Below are 24171 nucleotides of genomic sequence, written 5' to 3' on the forward strand. Positions count from 1 at the left end.
CGAAAATAACGGCAGCGGGGAAACCCCGCCAGCATATTTTCTCCCCCCCCCCCCAGCGGGTCTCATTCCCATGCATTATGGGGGAACCGAAGCTTGAGGCCATCCGGTCTGTGAATGGCACAGAAAGTGAATGCAACTTCAATGCTCACGCTCCTGAAGAAGCACGCCCGAAAATTCAGAAGTCTGCTGTGTTTTCAGCGCTTGACTGCAAAACTCTGAGCGTGGCATGTGGGTTATGGTGAACTGCACATAACCCGCAGACCAAGGTTAGCACCTTCTGCCTCACAGGAATGCTCTTAGCCTGACACAGCGGTACAGGAAAAACACACATTTAGTAACCGATTCCATCAAGTATTAACTTCTGTTTAAAGAGATCATGCTAACCCCACATGCAACAATATCTTCAACACCATAAAAAAGCTGCAAGGAAACAGCCACTGGCAGCTGGACCCAACGAGATTTTTGTAACAAACTCTCCCAACTTCAGTAGAAAGATATAGGCCAAGTCTCACTCCAAAAGCTAGAAATTAATGCACCTCATACAAATACTACTGCAAAACACACCTAGGAACATAGACCCTCCTGAATCTCACTCCTTTGACTCCAGCCTTCCTGACTGTGCAGCAAAATCAAGAAATATGTTTTGCTGCTAATGTTTGATCAGAAAAATCCAGGCGCTAGTAAGTTAAACCAAGTTCACCCAACACCTGACCCTAGGTACACCCTTTCTTCACACAATAATTTGACAACTACAAATCTGGATATGGAGGATCTATTCTATACAGTGTAGATTTGTTGCACCCGTTGTTTTATGATTGCGTTATCTAAGAAGATAAATCCAATAAATTTTCAGTAGAATACATCCATGAGTTCGATAAGCACTGTCTCAAATCCTAAAATTGAAACCGCAGACTGAAATCATTCCAGGTGGTAGCACATGGAGGGCAAAAATCTTTCACAATGTGCACCTCTTTGCATATATATGTTCTTTCTTCACGCAAAGTACATTGCATATCTATACATTACATACTTCAAAGGTATGTGTAAATGTCTTCTCCTGCAAGTGCACACAACTTTGGTCTAATTTAGCCATTTCCAGAATTATGGACAGTCCTGATGATATTAAATATAAGTAGCCGTAATGCTCTTCTGAATGGGATATTTCAGTCTTTGGCAAGTGGTTACCAGCCCAGCATCATAAAAATGTTCTTGGAGCAGCAGATGGATTTTGGAAAATTTACAAAACATTGACATTACCTCTTTCTTTAAGCGTAAACAATACTTTACAACCACCTATAGCAGCTACTTCAGTCTGAATAGTTGAGAACAATTAATAGCAAAGATCCCATAAAATTTTGGATGAGTGCACTTAAACTGGGTAGAAGCAAGGAGGCTAGAACAGCATGGGAATATATGACTTGTGGTGACAAACCCCAGAGCTGCTGATTTGGGACAATTTACCTTAATTGTGAAGACCCTAACAAATACATCAGTAACCTGCAGGAAGAACTGTACTTCAGTGTAAAATAGCCAAGATCAGGTCAAAATGGTTGCAATCTAAGGTTTTGGTATCCATGCCTGAGGATAACTTAACCTCTTTCACCTTACTCACAGGGCTATGCATACTGTCCTCAAGTTCTGAGCTGAAACCCATGCCCTTTTGGAGTCAGTGAGATGAGCGGGACAAGAGTTTTACTCCTCCATTCCTACTGTGGAAGCCAGGTAGAAATAAGCAAGCTGTGAACTGAAATAGCAGTCATCTGAAAGGATGCTGGTTTCACACTGGTCCTTTCAGAGGTGCATTTTCCACTGCAGGGAAGTAGCGTAATTATTTTTAGCAGATACAATCTTCTGCAGTCAAGCCAACTCAATATACTATAGATTAACCCATTTCTACACCCCTGGCCTTAGAATATGTGCATACATTGGTCATTTCTGGGATTCCACTATAGTATAGAAAGTTGTCTTGACCTTAAATAATTAAGATCTAATGGTTGAGGTTAGACAAGTTGTGAGAATGTAAAGCTTAGTGCCATAAACTGCCTGATACTTACCCAAATTTTTGGGCAGAATCTGCAACCTGCAGCGAGTTTTGTGCTGTGACAACTGGCTATCTAGTCAAGCTATCTAGCTAGGTTTGTCTATATTAGCCAGAGACTGCAGTATAGGTATATCCTGGGATTCTGATCAATTCTCAAACATGCATTTGTTAAGAGAAAAGGTCACCAGCTTAGACAGTGTTATACTATGGGCTTAATTTTTTTCCTCTTTGTCAGTATTTTCACATATCTTAGGACAATACAGAAAGATGTCATAAGCAAAACGAAAAAGGAGATAACACAAGTGTCATAAGATGTTTGGAATACAGATGAAAAATTTTCACCTTCTAAAACACATATGCAGCCCTACAGCAACCATGCTGTGTGGTAACTACAAAATCAGTGTAAGGTTAAAAGTAGGTTTTACATGTTGTGAACCTTTACCTTTAGAAATAAGTAGTTAAACATTTATGGAAAACAAATTTGTGGCATTTGAGAAGAAAGGTCAGTGCTGGTTGATTAAACATTGCTGAAACAGCTCACTTCTATATAGAAGAAAACACAGTCTTGTTTGCGAACAGATGACGTTCAACTAGGCATGGTTCACAGCTGTTTTAGAACTGCAAGCACCCAAAACCATCTAACTTCTTTGGAACAAACTTTCCCCTCAGCGCAGAAAATCCCAAATGTATAATTATTTTGAAAATAAGACACATGCTGGTGAGAAATGCCCAGGTATTTTATTATGAAGGTTGCCTCTCGTAGGTTCAAATGATGGCCAAAAAGACAATGGGAGTGAAACCCCTTCACAAAGGCCTTTTTTTCATGTACTAAGAGTGCCCGTGTGGGAAAGGCAGCCTTAGATGCCAACTTGTGCTGAGAAAAAATTTTCTTTGCTCAAAAGTCTTACAGCTGCAGAAGTTTCGTGCTGCCTGGGTGGACAGAGGGTAAGATCCAGCAAGTCACACTGCAGAGATGACTCGCAAGGCTGTGTCACTCCACCAGTGCAGATGCTCTCTACCTTGCTATGCCATGATGTTTAGGGTTGAAGCAGTGTGAAGGGGGTGACTGAGGCTGGTCCTGGCTGCCGCAGGAGATGGATCAGGAGGAACTGCAGTAACGTGCAGAGCTTCAGGCAGGGAAGGGTACTACATGGGAGATTACCAGGCTGATTTCTAGCTAGACAATCAATCTTTTGTCTTCTTTGCTTCAGAAAGTGCTTCATTTCACCTACACGAATTTCCTATGCTGGGACAGCATCCCAGAATATTTATTTACAACTGTGATAGCAAAGCACCTCACATCTTGGGACACAGGTGAAAGATACCAGAAGGCATAAACTTATGTTTAAACTTATGTAATTATGAGCACAAATTAGCTAAAAAGTAATTTCTCAGTATAGTAGCTGTAAAATGGGATTCATTTCATATTATGCATTAAATTACTCTGACAGGTTGTGCGGATTTCCCTATGATTAATAAGCAGAATGAACTATAAGGTTGATATTAAATAAAATCCAGTGCAAAGGGGTTTTCCTGTACCGTGCTTGCCTACTGCCCTCTTGTGGGAGTATGAACGTTGTCAGCGTTTTAGTGTGAGACTGGCTCTGGTGAGAGTACCTTTGCAGTTTTCTGTAGTGGGACAAGGCACTTAACATGCAGACTGTAGATCCTGGAAGGGAAGTTTACATGCCTCTGAAATAGAAATATCGAACTGTAATTTTTAAATCTCCGTATTTGTTGCTTATCCGCAAGATTCCACCAATCAAATAGAGCAAAGTATATGCCACCTGAATATTACATTTGCTATCACTTCTCATCTTGTAAAATGTATGAACTAGAAGTCTTTTAAGTAATCATTCCAAATCTACATTAACAAAATAAAAAAAAAAAAAAACTGCTAAAAACATGTAGACATTTCACTGCACCCAAAACTAAGCTAAGAAGGTAATTAAAGTGTAGTTATAATTTTTAACAGTTCACTTTGTAGAAATAAATAATTTTTGTCATCACTGAGTGACATATGTCATGATTATATGATACAATTTGTCACTGTAACAACCAAATGGTAAAAAGATTTAAACCAGGAGCCTGCAAAATTCAAGATTGCTGGAGGAAGAACACTTGGTATAAAAGGCCAAACTCTGTTCTCAGACCCCGCTCCTAGATAGATTAGATTAGATTAAATTAGATTAGATTAGATTAGACAGATGTCCCATTAACATCCTTGCAGATTTCGTTGCTGGCTCAAATACATAGTTATATTGCTGTATTTCAAAGTACAGTCTGCTCAGGTTTTTCAGATCCTGTTGTTTGGGATGAGTTACATGGACAATGTCACAGAAGTTCAGCTGTGAAGGTCTAACAGGCATTTTTTCAGCTTTGGTAATTTGAACTTTACATGATTCAATTCAGAATTTCTAGATAATCTCAAATGTTTATAATCACAATTAAAAGTATTTTCTTCCATAAAGGTACAGAAGAAGAGTCATTAACTTTTCCAGCTTTATTGGCAGTGTGAGGAAGGTCTGATCAGAAACTCTGCTGTTAGTGAGATACGTACTATAGAGCATGATGCAGAAATGCGGCATATCTACAAAAGACTCCTTTTGTGTAAGCCTCTGAAAAATATGGCCAACAAATGAGTCTGCGTGACTGTTTATACAGTTATTCCCTGTTGTTCTTTACCATATGAATTCTGTTCCATGCCAAAAGTACAGGCAATAAAACAATGTAAAATGACTGATAACTATTACATTTTAAAAATTAATTTTATCCATAGTTTGCATAGTTTGCCACAGTTTCTAAATTCTGAATAAGTATTAGCTAATCAATATAATTGCTTTGTGATGTAAGTAAGCAAGTAAAGAAAATCAAAGAAAAAACTTTACCCTGAGCCACAGAGGGAATTTGTGCCAGAATGAAAAGCTGGTTGATTACTTTGGGAATTCTCACAGTTTGAGACAGAGTGAAAGAAAATGGGAAAAGGAAGCACTTAGCAATACAAGAATTGCATTTCTGTGTATTTCCTTTTGCTCTGCTAACTTGATATTTCTTCCGTGATACAACTACAGACAGTACAGAAGAAAGTACAGAAGGGACATGCCAAGCACATACTGGGTCAGCTCTGGAGAGCTAGCAAGAAAGTTCAACTCAGACAGCTAGGACACCACTGCAACATGGTATGACTTTAAAAATGGGAGTGAGAGGTGGGTAAAAAGAAACCTATACTTTAGATTGTTATAGAGTCCATTTGATTGTGATAGGATTAAGAAGCAGTAGCTCAAAATCCTTTTTTCATTAACTAGTTATTAGAAAGCTATAAAATCCTGCTCTAAAGTCAGCTTTTATCTTACAACTTCCCATCACTGCTCCAAGTAAGCTCACTTTACTGATGGCAGTGGTAGCAAAAACATTTCCTTTGATAATAACAGTATCACACATGTATGGCCATTTAGTCCTTTCTTTGTACAGTCTCCAGCATGCAAAGGAACTAGTTTGCAACTGGATCTTGCAGGCTGTAAGAAAAGGCACTATCAGTCTTGCTTGAGATGCATGCTGAGCAACTTTGTCTTGATCTTATATGCTTTTGTTCTGCTCAAACAATCTGTTGTAAAAGTAAATTCACCTATGCATGAGTATGCATGTAGGGTTAAAATGAAAAGGATGATTTTTAAGACTGCTTGAGAATTTAGTTTCATGACTCATGCAGGTATGAATGGGTTGTTTAGGCTAAACCCCAGCCCTCACTTTGCAAATGTGCTAGTACAGTTCCCAGTGCGAGTTCATCACATAACACAAGGCTGATATCCAAAACACAGTATCTGTCAAGACAGGGAGAAACCAGTGTAGGTGGCAATGTCAGAATCAGGCTTTTGATCACTGGGAAATATATTTCAGTTTGCTGAAAATATCCAGGCATACTGGCTCCCAGTTGATTTCAGAACATAGGTAAGAGACCTGAGATCCACCTCCTGCAGTAGCAGCCAGAGGTGCTGTTTAGGAGAGCATGTGAGCCTGGCCACTCCTGCACTCCTTTCTCCTCCTACTCCCTCCATACATAACTGGACTAGGGATGCTAGAAGGTGCATCCCTGTCTGTTTCTTTAGCGTCCACTGTCCAGGTATTTTACTAACAGATAACCTAATAGGAAGTTATAACCCTAACCCTAGCATGTTGCGAGGTATGGCCCTGCCACTCTAGGAGCCTCATAACAAAGGCAGGGTTGCTGGTTAAACTAATTTCTGTGAGTCTGAGGAAAGTAGCATGAACACACAGAGAAGGCCACAAGGACACCAAGGATCCAGCTGGAGAAGCACTTCTTTACTGTGACTCCGAGGAAATAGTAACAGAGGTTTTCACATGCGTGCTGGCTGACAGAGATCTGAACAACAAGCAAAGAAACTGTCCCACAGTGTCTTTCCTGTTCTTGAAGGAGACAAAGTGTTACTGTATGCTTTTTATAAGGAAACAGAATAGTAATCAGTGCTTGAAGAAGCAAAAAAAATGTGTGGATGTATCTCAAGCTGTAGGCCCCCGTTTCTCTGAGCGTATCAGAGGTATCTTGACTGGCTCGCAGACCCTGTGGCACCCAGCAAGACCCACAGAGAGCCAAGATCTAACCTCCACTTGAGGTGCTGTCTCCAGCTGAGCTGGGGACTCAGCACTGGTGCTTAACCAGGATCTCTTCCTTTTTAAGGATATGGTATCTTCCCACAGCGAGTACCAGTGTTTCCCTGCTCTTTCTAAGCTCCAGACTTAGTGAGAAGTGTGAGTTAGTTGCCCTTACCCCCTGAGACAAGACGCTGCTGATTGGGGAGGGGCAGTGGCTCCCAAGACACACTGCTTTATGGTACAGCAGGACCTTGGCACTGCATGTGTTGGCCGTTGTCACTGTGACACGCTTATTTTCTAGATGAAAAGTGTTGGTACAAACATAACATCATGGCCTTGTAGGTATCACAGAAACACTTGGTTGCCCCCAGTTCTTCTGCCCCTAGAAACTACTTACAAAAATTAGCCAGCTGTCTATCTGAAGTAATGATGGAGTGAGGCTTGTAGACCCCATAGCAGTGGATAGAAATTTTTTGGTGGAGGAGGTATTCAGGACTGCTCAGTGCTACCCAGGGGAGATTCAGCATTGACTGGAGAGAACAAAAAGGGATGCCAGCCCATTACCTCGGAACTCAGACATGTCGTCATTTTTCCAGTGCACGCTAATTCCACAGGGGATATTTGGCTGTTACATCATCCACCTCAGCAAAATATATCACTTTTGATGACAGGTTTGCAAAGGTTTATCCAACCATTTTCTTGAAAAAGCAAATAAGAGTGATTAGAGGGAGAGACTAGGAAAGATCAGAAGTGCTGCGGTGCTGAAGGAAGCCCTCCACCAGGGCCAGATGCTGCCACTGTGTGAGTGGGGCCAGGGCAGTGCAACTGCAGAGCTGACGCTTAAGTATGGGAGAAGCATGCATGTGCACCTGCACACACACACACTTCTAGCAGGGCTGGTACAGCTGGCAGCCTATTCATTTTTCTGAGTTGATGAGAAACAGACCTGTTGAGGCAACAAGCTGTGATGCCTGCCCAGCCACAGAGCATCTGGAAGCTCGTGAAAAGTGTATTATATTGCAAGAAAGGTGAAGGAAGCTGGATCTCTGATCTCAAATGAGAGACAGAAGGTGATAGAGCAGAAAGTGGCTCAGAAGGCCAAAGTCTGAGAAGGCGCTGCCAGATGATGGCCCCTGTCAGCTGGGTCAGTGGGAAATCTGGAAAGGAGTGTAAGTGAAAACAGCCAGCATGATGAACTACCCTCATGCACACCGAGAGAGAAAAAGTCCCTTTGGGGTAAAGACACCTCGACAGAGTAACATAGATAACAATATCTGTGTTCAGTATTGAGGCAGGTGATTGCTGCCTTCATGCAATTGCCAGGAAGAATATCCTTTTAATATGGGAAGAATTGAGACTCCAACACAGAACACCAAGATGGTCAGAGTAGGGATATAGTACAGCACCATGTCTGCAGATGCAAACTAGCAGAGAGATTTGGAACTGCTTTCACCATGGCAAGCTGACTTGAGGAACAACCTTTCATGTTAATCTAATCTGCTCTTCTTTACCACGCAAAACACACAGCTGCTTAAGCCATCCTTGTAGACCAGAAGTTACTGTTTCCCTGCAGAAAGTGGTATTTCTTGTCTTTATTTCATCCTGTTCAACAACTGATCATCTCACACATATGAAGTGCCTGCAGCTAGGGCTGGTCTAAGGTCTAGGGCACATCAAGATGCCCCAATTCATAAACCATTGTTTATTCCTTTTTAGAATAGCACTAGCTGAGAAAACTCACTGCAAACTGCAGTTAGGTGACCATTTTCTGGGCATGTTAGAGACGACACTGTTCTTTATTTTCCCACAGGCCGAGACCAAGATAAAAAATGGGGGGGAGGGGGGAGGGAGAAAAATGTCACACTCACAGCTTCCAACAAATGGGATAATGATGCTGGGATGGATAAAGATACCAGTACGAGCAGGTAACTCATACACATCTGTATCATTTGAGACTCTGCTTCACTCACAGACATTCTACTAGTGACAGAAAGAGTAACAGCAATTAAATCATTCAGTATGGTGGAAAAGATATATTCTCTACTTTTTTCTCTTTCTTCTGTAATACTGCTTGAGGTTAAACTATGAGGTATAGTTTCCTTGACTGAAACCTCTGTTGGAAGGCTACAAAATAATAAATGAAAATTAACTGTATTCTTGACAGGGAGTCTTTTCTGCAGTGTTGTTAGGAGACCGTAACTACTTATCAGTAGGGCTAAGAACTTGAAGCTCAAATTCCTAGTGCTTTCTGAGACAAAGCAGCATGTGGAAGTTCAAATCACTAAATGGCTCTGAAATGTCATTAATTTTACTGGCAGAGTTCTTTGTTATTAATTACGACTAAGAATTTATAAGTGAGATTGCTCATAAACTCAGCTAACTGATTCCCTGTTTTGTACCCATCTTCACGTGATACGCTGTGTATGACCTCTGGTAAGAGGAAGGTTCAGTTTGCAGCATGCTGCAACAGGTACGTTACAGCATAATGGTAGATGAAAACTTTGGTGGTTTAAGTACAGGCCATAATGAAGATGCATTTTTTTTGTATGCAAGTCTGGAGTGGATGTATTGAAACACAGTATTCAAAGCTCTGTCTTGCCAGTAGATGCCCAGTCTGTTTTCCCTGACTTGCATTATTTCAGTTGCACTGCTCATTGCCTATGACGATGATTGCAGTCTGGTCTCCATGAAAGAGAAACACCTCAAAAAACCTGGAGGAGAAGTCATGCATTCCACTAATGAAATGAGATAAATAGTGGGGAGCAACTTACAAAACCAAGCAAGAGAATAGCCATGATCTAGTAGAGCTGTTGTGCTTTAGAGAAAATATTTAGATGTGATACTTCAGAGTAGGCTGGAGTAGGCTGAGGCAAAAGGTTTGTTGAACAGATTTGAATCATATCTCTACTTAAGTCTCATGTTTGTGCATATGAATGAGCACAGAAATGCTACGCCTCTATTTGCACTCCTGGAAAGCCATTAGTACAGAATACAGTACAGCATGCTAGGTAAGACATGAGCAGATATCCAGCACTTACAGATAGCACTGTTCCCATCTAAATGTAGTATCTTTTTACAAAGGTGAGACGGTACTGTCCAGGTGACAAATTAAAACAGTGAGAAGTCTTATAACAGTAAGTCTATGCATGACAAAGGATAGTAAACCCAAGGGTCAAAAGGGTCAAGTGACTGAGGTATGTTCCAATTTTCAAAGGACTGTGGGTTTTGCATGTGTGCATCTGCACTATGATACAGAAATATATAGGCGTTGGTTTTAGACTTGCTTGGTTAATCTTGCTAGCAGCATGGAGGTCTGCATGAGCTAATTAACAGTGTTTTCCAGGCTACTGGATAAATAATCTCAATACCTCATTTCTTCCCAGAAGGAAATTGGCAAGGTACAAAGTTGTGAGCACCATCTTCCAAATCAAGGAAGTGAAAAGCTATGTGCTACAAAAGTTGAATTATTTGCCTAGTCTTTGCTGTTGCTTTCAGAGAAATGCAATACATCAGAGCAGCCTCACCCATAGGATAGGCTGTGAAGATAATCAGCTAGTAAAACACTTTGATATCCAAGCACAGAATATGATGCAGAATTGCAAGCAACTTATTTTTCTCTTCCAAAAATGAATTAGAAGTAATAAATCTTTCCTCCTTTCCAAGTCCCCAATCCCATGCTATTTCAATCTGTCTCTGTTTAGCAGTAGCACCAAGATCATCAGTATGCCTCCTTTGACAATAATTGACTTGTAAGTGGGAGCAGAGTTCTGAATGGAAGGGCAGGCTTCCCGTGCCAAGCAGTAAGCCTGGCAGCATTGGAAAATCAAGTTTACAGTGGTGAGGCTGAGACACAGTTATACAAACCGCTGTCAGAATTGCATAGCGGAAAATGAAAACACCACTCTTGAGAGCTGAAATACACTACTAAAGTCTTTATAAGAAGTGTCTGTCCCAGCACAAGACACACTGCCACCTGAAACAATAGCATGGCACAATGCCAACCATCCAAAATCACAGTACGTGCACTCAGAGAGGTTTCACTGCCTACCACCCTGTGCTTGTCTGAATGGCTGTGAGTGACACCACAGAAGGACCAGAGAAGGAAAAAGCAAAAGCAGAGCAAAAGTTTCCAGCATCCTGTCTCTAAGGAAAAGCTAGAAACACAGTGATCAGGGATGAAAAGGGTTTCTAATGTTGCAAACATTAAAGCAATCTCTTTCCTGCTGCTTAAACCCTGCTTAGTTCAGGAAAATAGGATTTTCACCATGAGAAAATCATCATTAAATGGTGTCGGAAAAAATGAAATCTGGTGTTTAGTCATAGACACTTCCTTTGAGAAAAAGCCACTTGCTTTAATGTCAACTTTCCACTGGTAGGGAACTGCTCTGCAGTACCAAGGTTCCGCCATCAGATGGCAATGCTTAATTACGCCAAACTACTGCAGAGCTAGAGCCTGGCAGCCCTCCGGAGTCGGAGGCTGGTCAGGGCAGCCTCATGTGTCTCTCCCTTCAAAAGAGGTTGTGAAGCTTTTAGCGCTACTGGTGACTAAGGAAACGGAGGGGAACAGAAAGGCTGGCTCTCTTCTATACCTGCAGAGAAGAGATTGACACTGTACTTCGAACCTACTGCTAATAGAAAGTTATCATTTAAAGCTACTGGGAATGGTGTATTCGCTACCCTGAGGCCTCTGCTCCTGCTCACCCAATACTTCTCACACTCCCACAGCTGTCCCCGTCTGGCCCCTTCCAGGCAGTTTCCAGTGGTGAGCGAAGCTGTTTTAGCAGTACAGGATTAGACCTTCTGCATTCGACATCCCTTCGTACTGCTGTTGTGATGGCTGTGATTATTATTTTTAGTACAGTTGTTGTTTATTATGAAGGGCATAATTTTGTAGCAATGGAAGTAATTATTGGCACCATACAGACAGAGGAGAAAACCACAGCCATTGCCCTACACAGTCCACAGCCTGAGAATGAGAAAACAGGCAAAACCAGGCATATAAGGATGTGCCTAGTTTTACAGATGAGCTGCTGTGATGCCTGTATGGACAAAACTTCCACTGCCATTAAAAACTTCACTATCAATTATTCGCTTTTTCCTCTTTGCATTCTGCAGTCTATATGTCATTCTGCGAGTGGTATTTTGCTAGTGCGTGATGAATATATGACCTTCAGAAGAAAAAAATTTTGAGAATTGAAAAAAACAACAAAAAAGTAACCTGTAGGAATAACATATATTGAGTTGGAGAAGATAATTTTCAATGCTCAAATTGGGTGAGGTTGCCAAGTAACACATCCCTAACTCTTCCAGCTTACATAAAGAAAAAATGGCAAACTGTCCTCACATATTCAGTGCCCCCTTCTGTTTGTAAGCCCAGATCACAGGTTCAGCCATTTATAGGCTGAATACCAAAACCAATTAAATAGGCCCCAGGTATGTTTTGTGACATGAAATCCTTATGAGACAGCAGGAGTCAAAACATCCTGCCCTCAGCTTCCACTGTGTCTTAATTGCAAAGGATGAGCAAGTACTGCACAACCAGGCACAGCTGGAAGTTGATTTAGCCCATTTTTATAGCAGAAAGAAGATACTTGCTTTTATAATGGCTAACAGGATTTCTCTTTCATGCCACAGATACAGGCCTAAGTAGAGGATTATACATGTATTTTATTCATTACAGATGTAATAGCTACATAGTGCTCAAGGTGAATTAGATGCTCTAGAGCAGCTGTCTCTAAACTTTTTTTCATCGTGCATCCCTGTGAGTAAAAATTTGAGTATGCACTCCTATATATATATATTTATTTATAAATTATATACATGTACTACCATACTAATGTTATGTACATAATAGAATATACACAAAATAGAAATGTAAAAAGGATGACATAAAGATAAAATAAACACTACTTTTTTTTTTTTTTTTAATGGTAAAAACTACTTTCTTCCTGCTCGCCAGTGGATTGTCTTGTGTACCCCCTGGGGTGCAGGAACCCCCAATTTGGAGACCACTGCTCTCCAGACAAAAGCTGTGAGGTCTGATATCCATTGTCCCAAATCCGGCCTAAAGGATGCTTCTCTTCTGATTTACACAACGTATGAGGTATCTCCCTGTTCCAAAGGACAGGAACCTGCAGCATCCATTTAACCTGCTTTATGTATGTGGATGGTTGCAAGCAAAAGGTGTTCATAGCTGAAGGGGATTTAAAGAGTTATTGCAAGACTGGCACCTAAAGATTAATAAGCTTTTGGGATCTCACACAGCAAACAGTATAGATTTTGAGGGACAAAAAGATGTAGAGTGTGTGGCCACTTGTTTATGAGGTATTTATGCATTGCAGAAGTTTCATGCAAGTGTTTTTTAATGGCATTTTGAGGAATGCTTCAAACTGAAATTTAATGGGGAAGTGCTTTTAGAAACAAAAGATGAGATTAAATGAAAAAAAAAATAGATACTGAGAAGGGAAAAAGAGAAAAGGGAAGGGATGAGGACAGGCAAATGGAAGAGCAAGAAAGGAAAAATATTATGCCAGCACCATAGAACAGGTACTGGTGCTGCTTTTTGAAAGCAGATGTTCACAATAACTGTGAAAATCTCATGGCAGAAATATACAGATAGTTTCTCAAATGCTAAGACTGTCCTTTAAAATATTTTATGCAACCCTGCATGAGAACCGTACTTTTCCTAATTTTTAAATAGTATTTGTATATAATAAAATCTTCAGCTCCTAAACTTGAAAACATTCATATTTAACCACAATTTACCTAATTATACCATATTGTTACCTTATTAATACCTTGTTAATATCAAGGTATTCCCAAGGTAATAATATAGGATAATTAGAATGAAAAAATATTCTTTCCAATAAACTGCTGAGACATTCTCACTGTTTGACTTCCTGAAAATGAGAAATGATTGATTAAGTTCATTTAAGATGTTCCTGCTGCTCTTTCTGTTTTTTGTCATGCAGAAAGAACTTTCCATAGAAAATGTCTCCCTGGGCTCAAATTCTAATTGACCCATGAAAATTGTAGGTGGAGTTTTTAATCAGGAGTTTGAGCATTCAGGGTGAAAGACTATGAGTTTCCAGCACTACTTTGACTCAGCCTAATTCTCATATTAAAATTTATGCACTGAGTCCTGCAAACCCCATGTCTAAAACTAGCTGTGAGACACCTGCTAGCATCTGCCACGGCATCTCATGGGAAGCATTTTGGTCCAGCCACATAAGCCTAGCTGAACAGTTAGAACTGGTATGAGGCATAACACTACTCTCATTTCAGGTTTTAACAGCCTTAAGGCTTTTCAACTACAAACCTAAGGCTACTCAAGCAGCCCTTCACTTTCTAGGAATAACCCAGTTTATCAGCAATTGTCTGAATCTTTTTGGATGCCAGTTCCAAAAGTAACTTGAAGACTGCAGTGAGCACCAAATCTTAACCCAAATCTTAGCCCAGCCAATAGCCTCTGCATTGCCTAGATCATATCATAGTTGTTTGGCTCGTAACCCAAATCTGACATTTATGCAGTGTTAAGTGATCCCTTTATACAGAAGCATAAAGGATTGACATCTGGGCCCTATTATCACCAGTCTTACATTAGCCTTGGGACCCCCTTCCAGACCCAGCACTATTCATAGTTAATAATTCCCCTTGGGCCCCAAATTCAGATTAAAAGTTAAATTTAGCCAGCTCCTTATTTACCCCAGCAGCCACTTCTGTCTCTACCTAGTTTGTCAGCCTTCTTTATGACAAATCTTAATCTCAGACCTACTCCCAATTTTAGTCACAGCCCAGTAATGACTTGAAGCCCTAGACCCACTAACCACATGGAAGGTCTTACCACAGTTATGTCCCCAACAGCACTAAGCCTTAAACCTAGCTCCTCGCAAGGCCAAATCCTAAACCAAATATTAATCATAGTCTCAGGCATCCAATGACTGCTGCCAGGTGAAATCCAAATATAGTTACACCTAAACCAGGATGAAGTGGTCCTTCGTTTACTAAGCTATGATTGAGGTTTGCAGGTCACCTACTAGCCCTGTTCCAAATCCCAGACTTTGCCTAGTGATCACTGCATCCCCTGCAAAACTCAGAGCTCATCTTAGCTACCTGGATCACTCCTGTGCAATCCTAAATGCAACCCACTTTCTAGCACTCTCCTGAAACTTGGACCAGTGCTGTTTCCACTCCAGACTGCAATCCAGCCCAGCAGTCCCTACCACTGTCAGAAGCAATTACAGCCCTGTGGCCAAAGATAGACTATGCATACCCTAACCCCAACCACACTTCTAACTTCAGAGGTTGAGCATACCCGTTTTGCAGCCTCTCCTTCACAGAGGATGGCAGTTTCAACGTTCATACGTTGAGGTGTGTATTTGGGCTGTCATTACACTGTGGCAGAAGCACTTAGGTCTGTTGACCTACCATGATGCTCCTCCCGACTGCTGCACACACACTGCGTGGGCATGCAGTACATTCTCGGCTGCTTGTCTCAATCCTTGAGCAGAACCAGAAGGGCTTTCACCCTTTTGCATGGCCTGTATATGTTTTTAAAACACGCGGCCATCTTACTCTATATACTTTCTGAATTTGCAGAAGCTGTGCGCTGCTGCAGAAATTCAGACTTTCAAAGGAATGAAAAAAATAGTTAGAAGAGTTGCAAAAAAATTTGAAAACATGATCTGAACATACGGAGTCACTTCCCTGAAGTCCGCACAAAGCTTAAAACAATGATAGTTTGAGGCTTGGAATAGGCTTAAAAGGTATTTTTAAATATTGCACTAATCAACATGTGTTAGCTGAAGGGATGTAAACAGCATTACGGTATGTGACAGATGGACTCCAGCAAACCCGGCCATGGCAGTTTATAGGGTCACTGGCCCTTGCTGTTTCCCTTCCCCTTCTGCCTGAGGTTACAGTCCCCCAGGCAGCCTGAGCAGTAGTTGACACGTAGCTGCACCTCTGTGTGGCTCCAGCTCACTTTGTCATCTTTCAAAGGCCTGAATTCAACTCCCTCAGAGGTCAGCAGGTCACATTAAACCCCAGGTTTTATGGTGGAAAGCAAGGCATAAACCTGAATAAAGAACTGTCCGCTACAGAAACTTCATAGGCAAGTCTTACATGCATTTATATAGTAGGTTAGTAGGAGTTTAGCCAAGTTATTTAAGACCATACAGGCTAAGCCAGAGCAATTTTTTTGGTATATGATTGGATGAATCACACTTGAAGCTGAAAAGGAAAACCGCGTTAAGTGACAGATAAACTTCTTGACCTACTGCATTCTTCTAAGGACAAAAGCAGCAAACAAGCTATAGACTGTGGTGGCAATAGAAAACTCCACTGAGCACTTTTTTGGCAACTTGCCATTCTATGAATGCTTAATCATATATTTAAAGTAAAAAAAAAAAAAAAAAAGTTCTCACATTTAGCCCAATTTTTCTTTAGCCTTTTCTTGTTTACAATCCAAAGCAAGTAGTTTTGGACCTGGAAAAGGCCTGTGCTGTTCCCCATTGTTTTTCACCAATAATATCTTCATTTTCAACTAATAACATGCATTTAATTCACTTTCAAATATTAACATTAGTGCCAGAGGATGCAAGTTCAGTACACAAAGGCCTGTCTGAATAAGTACAAAATTTCTGAGTGGCTTTGAGCTATCGTTATTTTGCTTCACATAAATGAATTTTGCTGCAGGTATACCCTGTTGGTAGAGATTATATCCTCTACTGGATGTTAAATCAGCTTGTCAGCAAATTTGGGTGTCCTGATTTTACATTAATTACACAAATACTTGACAAGTGTATTCTTGCTTCCCACTGAATTCCTTCTGTTTGAATGCTTTTTATAATTTTATAAAAGCTTTGCTATCTAAAATGGCTTGGGGAATGTATGCATTATGGAGCTCCTTTTAATGAAAAGATAGATCAGGGATTCTAAAGGGAGAACCAAAACTCCTGTGTTTCAAACTCTAATGCCACCTTTGACGCTGGTCTCGTGGAGACAAAACAAAAACAGTCTTACAAAGTTGACTGGTGCTTGATGGACAAAGCTGCGGCGGGAGAATGCAGGGTTTCTGCACAACACCACACACACTTCTTTAGCCTGTGTTCCCTGGGCTGCTGATCTTGAGACCCTGGTCACAACTGCCCTTTCCTTCTTGAAACTGTGCAGGGAATGGTTCATAGATGCAGAAAGAATTTGAATAACAAAGTACTGACATGCTGGCACAGCACCACAACAGGGAAAAGGCAAAGGGTTTTGTTGCCTGATGGTCTGAAGAAAAAGAGCTCTGAAGAGATGTGAAGTAAAAAGAAGGAGCCATGAATAGAAGAAAAATAACATGTTTCTCTAAAATAAGGACAGTGTTTGAATCGAGAACATAATTCAGTGGAACATCGGGAATCTCACTCTCACTGAATGTCAGGCCATCTCTGTACTAGAATGAATGTAAAAATCTGATTTTGGAAATGTAACTCTCTGTTTTCTAGATCTGAGTTTTGACAGCAGGCAAACATGCACTGCAACCGTTGGGATGATTCTTACTGATTTTTTGAACGAGTTTCAGTGTGTTGCTGGCGGAATAGCACTTGTGTGATATATACTCTCTCCTTCTTCTCTGCCACAACAATCTGGTAGGCTACTGTCTTTGCCTTCGGCACACAAATTTTGTATGGTCAGTGAAGTGCTTGCTGTTAAATTTGCCTCAGATGACAACTTTTTTAGAAACTGTCACCATCATTCAGTTTTTACTTTGGGTTCTGTTTCAAACGTTTTTTTGGTTTTTTGTTTACACTGTCAGCCCTGTAAGCTCAGTCTGCTGCCTAAGTTGGGTTCTTACTGCATGTGCATTACTACTAATAAGGAAGACTCCACAGCTCAGGCTTTGTTAACATCTCTTTAAGCTGGGGAAGCAAGATAGGATGCTTGGTATTCCCCTTAGGTCTCAACCTGCTCTGTAGGTTTAAGAGTAAAAAGCTGGGAAAGGTAATTTTACCTACAAAAGTAAGCAGGTGGTCTCTTATAGGAAAAAGAAAAGTAAAACCTTGGACAAATGAGTGGTTACTGCTTTCACATTTTCCTTTTTTTGAATTTGTAATTCTGTTTTTAGTCTGTTAATTTCAGTCTGCGGAACAAAATAAAAGCAGAAGACTGCTGGAAACACTGGTTGCTTTGAAGAAACAGAGTAGAGTTACAGTCAAGATAAATGTACTTCACTGAACAAGCAGAGTAAGGGCTACCTGGTGGCTACAATCAACACGTGGACTAAGGTAAATAGTGGCACATTTTAAGTTCTACCACTCTATAGAAATTTCAGGATTTTTTATGTATGAACATGAAATAAAAAATAATAAGGTTTTATGTAAAGTCAAGGGCTTTGAAATGAGATATTATAATGCTTCACAAATCAGGGACTCATGGTTACTATGAATAGTAGTGGCCAGGTATCTGTAAATGTTATACTGTTTCTCTGTATGCAGTGAAAGTCAAAACAGTAAATTATCAGCAGAAAGCTCCACACTGTACAATAACTGAAAAGCCAAAGGCCACTGCATGATTGACTGCTAGGAATACCCCCTGAGCAGTCAGTTTCACCTTTAATCTTTAAGTGGAATTTAAAAAGAATAATAATGGAAGCAACACTTATGCAAAACATGGCAATCTGCTATGTTGTTACAATTTTTCTTTATTCTTACACAACTATAACAGTCAAAAGGTCAGGTTACAAAATGCCAAGAACATCCCTGTTGCTGATCCGTTAATCCTGTGAATGCGTAACAAGGTCTGCATGGGAAGTCATAAAATTTTAAAGAGCTATGGTAAACCTCTCTGCAAATACTGCCTTCATTTTTACAGTAAAGCAGTTAAGTGAAATAGAAACACGTCACCCATCTCCAGTGAGGAACCCATTTAGGCCATAATAGTACGCCTTATTTTAATCCCCTTCTCCCAATGCCTTTTGCCTTCCCACTGGTATTTCTGAAAGAAGAAACATGAGGGTTAAGAATTGATATTGTCAACGATTAACCAAGTTTTGTTCACATCAGCCTTGTCCATTGCAGGAGTAATTTAACTGTTTTCTTGTCAAAAGGCTTACCTGCAGTGTTCTGGCATGGCTGCTTAACATGCTAGTTTGACATTGTTCAGAGGCCTCTTGCTAAAACTCAGCTCCATCTCTTCTGCAGTTGATCAAAACCAATACCTATGTGCTAAGCAAGAAGGGTAGTTCCTATATGACATGAAACAGAGAAATGAAAACTAAGAGAAAACATTTCATCGTTTTCTCTCTGAATTATAACTAACAGCCATCTCACATGCAAACTAACAATTACATTTACAAGAATAGGCAAAGGATTGAGTGATGTTTGCCCACTGAAAAAGTGCTTTTAAACTCCACTCTCTTTTTGGTTAAACTTTCAAGAACAAATCTTTATGAAAAAAATCCCACAAAATTCCTGTCTGCTTTTACGTTTTCTTTCCTATTATAAAAATACAAATGCATAACAAGAAGGTTTCTTCTTGGCCTTTCTTTGACTTCTCAGATTATTTGGGAGTTCCAGCTCCCTCCCCAGCATTAGTGATATTTATTTATGCAGGTACATGACAGAACTGAGACAAAGTGGCTCCCTTTTCCTTAGTGTTTACAGTCTGTGCCACTTGTCCTGCAGTCAGATCCATAGGAACCGATTTTTATACAGAAGTGTAATTCAAATTCTGACAGCATGGCTGTGCACTGATCTAAAAAAAAACCAACCATTTTTGTATCAGATTATGGGCCCCAGATGTAAATGAAAACCCAAGGTAAAGTAGTTCCTCAGCTAGAATTTAATACTAGAAAGGACTCTGCCTGAGTGATCAAATCCATTTTCCTCTGATAATAGTTATCAGATGCAAAACTATCTACAAATACCTGCTCTGACACCAACCTACACCACATGCTCATTTCTAGCCTACACCACACACTTATTTCTAGCTTTGAGTGTTCAAGAGAAAGATGATGTTGGCAATTGGCACAGATGATGTGCTAGCTGCATGCAACAGCAAAGGTCTGCATAGGCAAAAACTCTCACCTGGCCTTGCAATGCAGACCCTGTGCTGTGGAGGGGGACAAGGCAGCCCACCTACTCCCACTGAGAGACATGGACAGCAGAGAAAGGAGTGGGTGAGAGAAAGATAAAAAATCTAAACATGTCACAGGCCTGAACAAGGAAAATCCATGAGCCTAAATATAACAGAGATGTCAGTCTCACTAATTCCCCCATGTATCAAAGCATGTATCTCAAGAAGTACACTAAGCAGTGGAAAAACAGAGGGGCAGGAACTGGCGTAATGTGCCGAGGTTGTGTTTGAATCCAACCCATTAACTTCTTGTGTTCATGACTCCCTACCAACAACGGCCATACAGAGGGCTGCAGGAGAAGGAACGGCCCTGTTAGAGTTCAGAGAAGAGGAACCATATGGTGCTTTATACATCACGCCCTGTGTATGCATCTGCTGTCCCACAGCAGGGAGAGTCTAGCAGAGGGCAGACCCATACCCACCTCCCTTTCACAGCATTGCTTTGCTCTGGAAAGGAGACAGCGATCTGCAGAGCCAGTGTGGGGATGTGACAGAGGTATAGCAAGAGTATTTGGAAACTGTTTACTACCTGAGGGAACATCATAGTAACACCCCATTTTGAAGCAAGCATTCGATTCCCTAGGCTTAGTGAAAAAATAGACTTCAGCTCATGAATCACAATAGGAATTTTACTGGCTGAAGAATATGAACATGATTGCTCAGTAACTCCAAATAATTATCCTGTTCAGCCTCAGCTGCTTCTGTTGGATGGCCAGTTAGTCCTCAGGGGACAAGGAGTACAGAGTATCCTTCTTCTCAGTCCAAGTCTAAAATCCACAGTCTCTACTCACTCTTTAGTCCACTTAGAGCAGAAAATTTGGCTGACCTTGCAAATATCTTCTTCCATCCCTTGGAGTAGCTTCCCAGTCAGTAACTCCTGTCATCCGCTCTGTTCCAATGCTGCTTGGAAAACATCAGCGTCGTTCTCTCTACCTTCCTTCAAGTTCCCTCCCATTAAAACCAAGAGAAAGCTATGAGAGGAAACACATCAGGAAAGCTCTTTATACATTTTCCATCGACTTTCCCTTCTTTCCATAGGGGAGAAAAGACCAGGCCTCCAAAAGCTCGCTTCTGAATTCAAAGTGTTGCCCAGTTCTAGAAGGGACAGATCCTTTTTGCGCTAGAGAAACATGGGGTTGCTCATCAGAGAGATGTGAACTCAAAACACAGAAGGAAATCCATGAAATGTTATGGGGGACTTTGTAAAACTCAGTCTTGAATTTTGTCTGCAAGCAGCAAGTTTTGAAATCTTTTTTTGTAATATCCTTTATTCAATTTGCATCCATTAATTAAACAATTGTCCCAGACACATCTGTGATGCTTATTTTATAAAAATATCCAAAGTACAGGAAAGATAAAGGGAAGGAGGAAATTAAGAGATTATCAAAGTGTCATTGTTTATGGAAAGACAAGAGATGAAAAAGTGAATATATATTATGGCAATAAAGCACCAGCAAACACTTCAGTTTTGAGTTATTATGACAAGCATTTATTTTGTGGATATGTCTGTGTTATGGCGGACATGGGTGACCCCATGCTGAACTAATGGTACGATGGTAAATTCTCAGGGTCCGACAGTCGTTATTTGCTAAGATAATATAAGAGCAACAGAACAAATTCACCACAGATGTAAGCAGACATTCAGAGCTGTAAATCTTAGTTTTCCAGAGCTGTGCCTTACTATATTAGAACTTAATTTTGATACAACCAAGTGATTATAACTCTTGCTGGAATAAGTATGTAGAAACTTTGCATAAGCTAAACCTGATTTTGAAGCCTTGCTCTCTTATCTTCTTAAAATACCTGCAGTACACTAATACTGCTGTAGTGCACAATATATTTTATTTTAATCTATTTGTTTATATCTTTACTCTCATAGCAAGTAAAATTCAATTCAATACTGGCATTATATTCACACAGCATTTGTGCACCTTCTGTCCCCTTGGAAGGTAAACACCTAGAGACATCTGGAAAGGCAGTGTCTTTCCATTGTCTGAGTCTCTGTATGCCACTGCAATATAAATATTTAATAATCTATTAGAAGTTCCAGAGTTGCTATGACAGCTATTGCTTATTTCCAGCAGCTAGCATGGGATCTGTAGCTATTAATATCTACGCGGGACACAGTACTGCCTGTAGCTTTGTGCAGATTGTTATTCAAGTTAGCACTGAACTAAAGCATTACAGATCAAGGTAATTTGCTCTCTCAGTGGTAGTCTTTTAGAGTATGTTAGTTAGCTCATGATTAGTTACCATGATCTTTACTATATGGTTCTAATAGTTTAAGGCAACGTTGTAAAACAGCTTGAGTTATTTTAGGATTTATAAGTCTTAAGTTTTATTTGATTACATATACTATAAATACACATGCTATATATTTAAAAGAGCGATGAATTGTGTGTGTGTATGTAATATAAACATGGTTTCTATAGATAGGGGATTAACTTTAAAATAGAGAAGGACGGGAAATTAATTTAGCAGATATTATGATATAATAATGAGAGACACAGAGGCAATGCCAGTGAATTTATGATTAGTATGTGAAAAATAAACCATGAATGACCTACACAGTGGTCCTCAGTAAATTAAATTATCAGCATTGCTTTACTTCATTGTGTATTTTATTCATATCAAATAAAATCTTACCTTCTGTGCCTTTTGCCTTTTTATTAGATTTTTTTTCTAGATCCTGGGGCAGCTCAGCTTAATAGAATAAAACCTACTTGATTACTCTGCCAGCTTCAAGTCAAAACGCTAGTCCTTACTTTTGTATCAGGGTAGATTTGCATCATGTTAACATTTGCTATGGTTAACTACAGAAGGAAAAAGTGCTATAAACTTTGAGGTCAGGCAGCTGCACAAACCATTATACCAGTGTAAGCTTTTACTTGGAAGGTTGTGCACTTTTGTCTTTAGTCCTGTATTTTATCTGTGACTGTTTAATGCAAAACACAGTAACAGCCTTGAATGGAGGAGAGGGAACCAAGGACTCCCTCTTACAAAGCAAATATCCTCCTTGTAAGCAGACACGCAGCTTGGGAGCTTTCAAGTAAGCCTGCAAGGGGCCTTTGGGATTTAAGCAGCACCTGAGCAAGAATCTTCAGGTTCACTGTTTTGAAGCTGCATACTGAAACTCTGCCTGACCTCCCTTTCCAGTCTGTTGACTCTGCACGATACTGTGCAAAGATCCTCAAGCTAGTGACACATGACCTAATGTCTATCTATCTATACAATCTCAAGTATATGGCAAGCTCAGCATCTCTAACCTCGTGCAGTGCATTGCGCTGTAAACACATAGCCTAAAATATTAATTGAATTTTGCTTGCATTTCCTGAACAGCAAAACCTGAAGGACTTATCAAGATTAACTTTCTCAAAGATTTAACATCCCCACAGAGAATACATATGCAAAAATAGTCCCTTTCTTTCCCACTGAAGGTTTTTCACCAGTTGCTATCGATTGTGGGTGCCAACCTGAACATATTTGACTGCGTATTTGGCTGTAATCTAGAAATATTGTCTGTGATGTCATTTCCTAGAACCAAACATTAAAATCAACCCATCATTGCCACATAGTAAGCTAAGCCACTTCTTCCCTCGAAAATCCTGATTCCAGAAGGATCCAATTGCACAAACTGGCAGCAACAAACCACTACTCAGGGAAGATGAGCCTGTCTTCCCAACACTTCCTCACTCACATCATACCCACAAGCAGCAAGCTCTCTTATGAGCTCTGACAAGTGAAACAACATGTCTTTAAGTAAAATGCCCATGAAAAATATGAAATTCTCACGGACCATATTCACATGTACTCAGATCATAAAAAAAGCCAAAAAAACCCTCTTACATGCAGCTGCATCTACTGCATTCCATTCAAATATGACTGCAACAATTTGCTTAAGGCAAGCAGAGGTGTTCCAGGGATTTCTCAAAGCATCCCAGATTACTTACAAAATATACTTGTGTAGCCTACTTTGTTGACCGAATCCTTAAAATGGAGCTTGCAGGAATAACAGAAAACTTCCCCCAAGCTAAAATTGTATCACTGGCACTGCTCACCTATTCAAAAACCTGGGGGCACTGGGTCTTATCTACCACCTATAAAGCCAGTCCCTACCCTACGCAAGCAATGAAGTCCAACAGGAAATATCTACTGTCCTTGAGACCTGAGTTAACCAGATCCTCTACCAAAAAGGCAAATTGTCAAATATTGTTGAAAGAATATCACAGACTAAAAAAAGCCTGTGTGTCAAGCAGACTTACCAAATGACACCCACTTACCAGTTTTCTTCCTTTTGGTAAGCCTGTTGAAATCTCAAACTATTGTGATGTCACCATAATCATACATATCCCCCAGTCATGCTTTTCACCCATGCATACACCAAAATAGTCTTAGGAATG

At 40.3% G+C, this 24171-nt stretch overlaps 1 protein-coding gene across 1 annotated transcript in view; it reads left to right on the forward strand.

Moving 5' to 3' along the window:
- Positions 1-24171, forward strand: part of LOC104832512 (mitochondrial carrier homolog 2-like) — a 32032-nt gene that overhangs the window by 828 nt on the left and 7033 nt on the right. The window lies entirely within an intron of this gene.

The sequence above is a fragment of the Haliaeetus leucocephalus genome, unplaced genomic scaffold (genome assembly GCF_000737465.1).
Source record: "Haliaeetus leucocephalus isolate CR32 unplaced genomic scaffold, Haliaeetus_leucocephalus-4.0 Scaffold251, whole genome shotgun sequence".
In the NCBI taxonomy this organism is placed as follows: Eukaryota; Metazoa; Chordata; class Aves; order Accipitriformes; family Accipitridae; genus Haliaeetus; species Haliaeetus leucocephalus.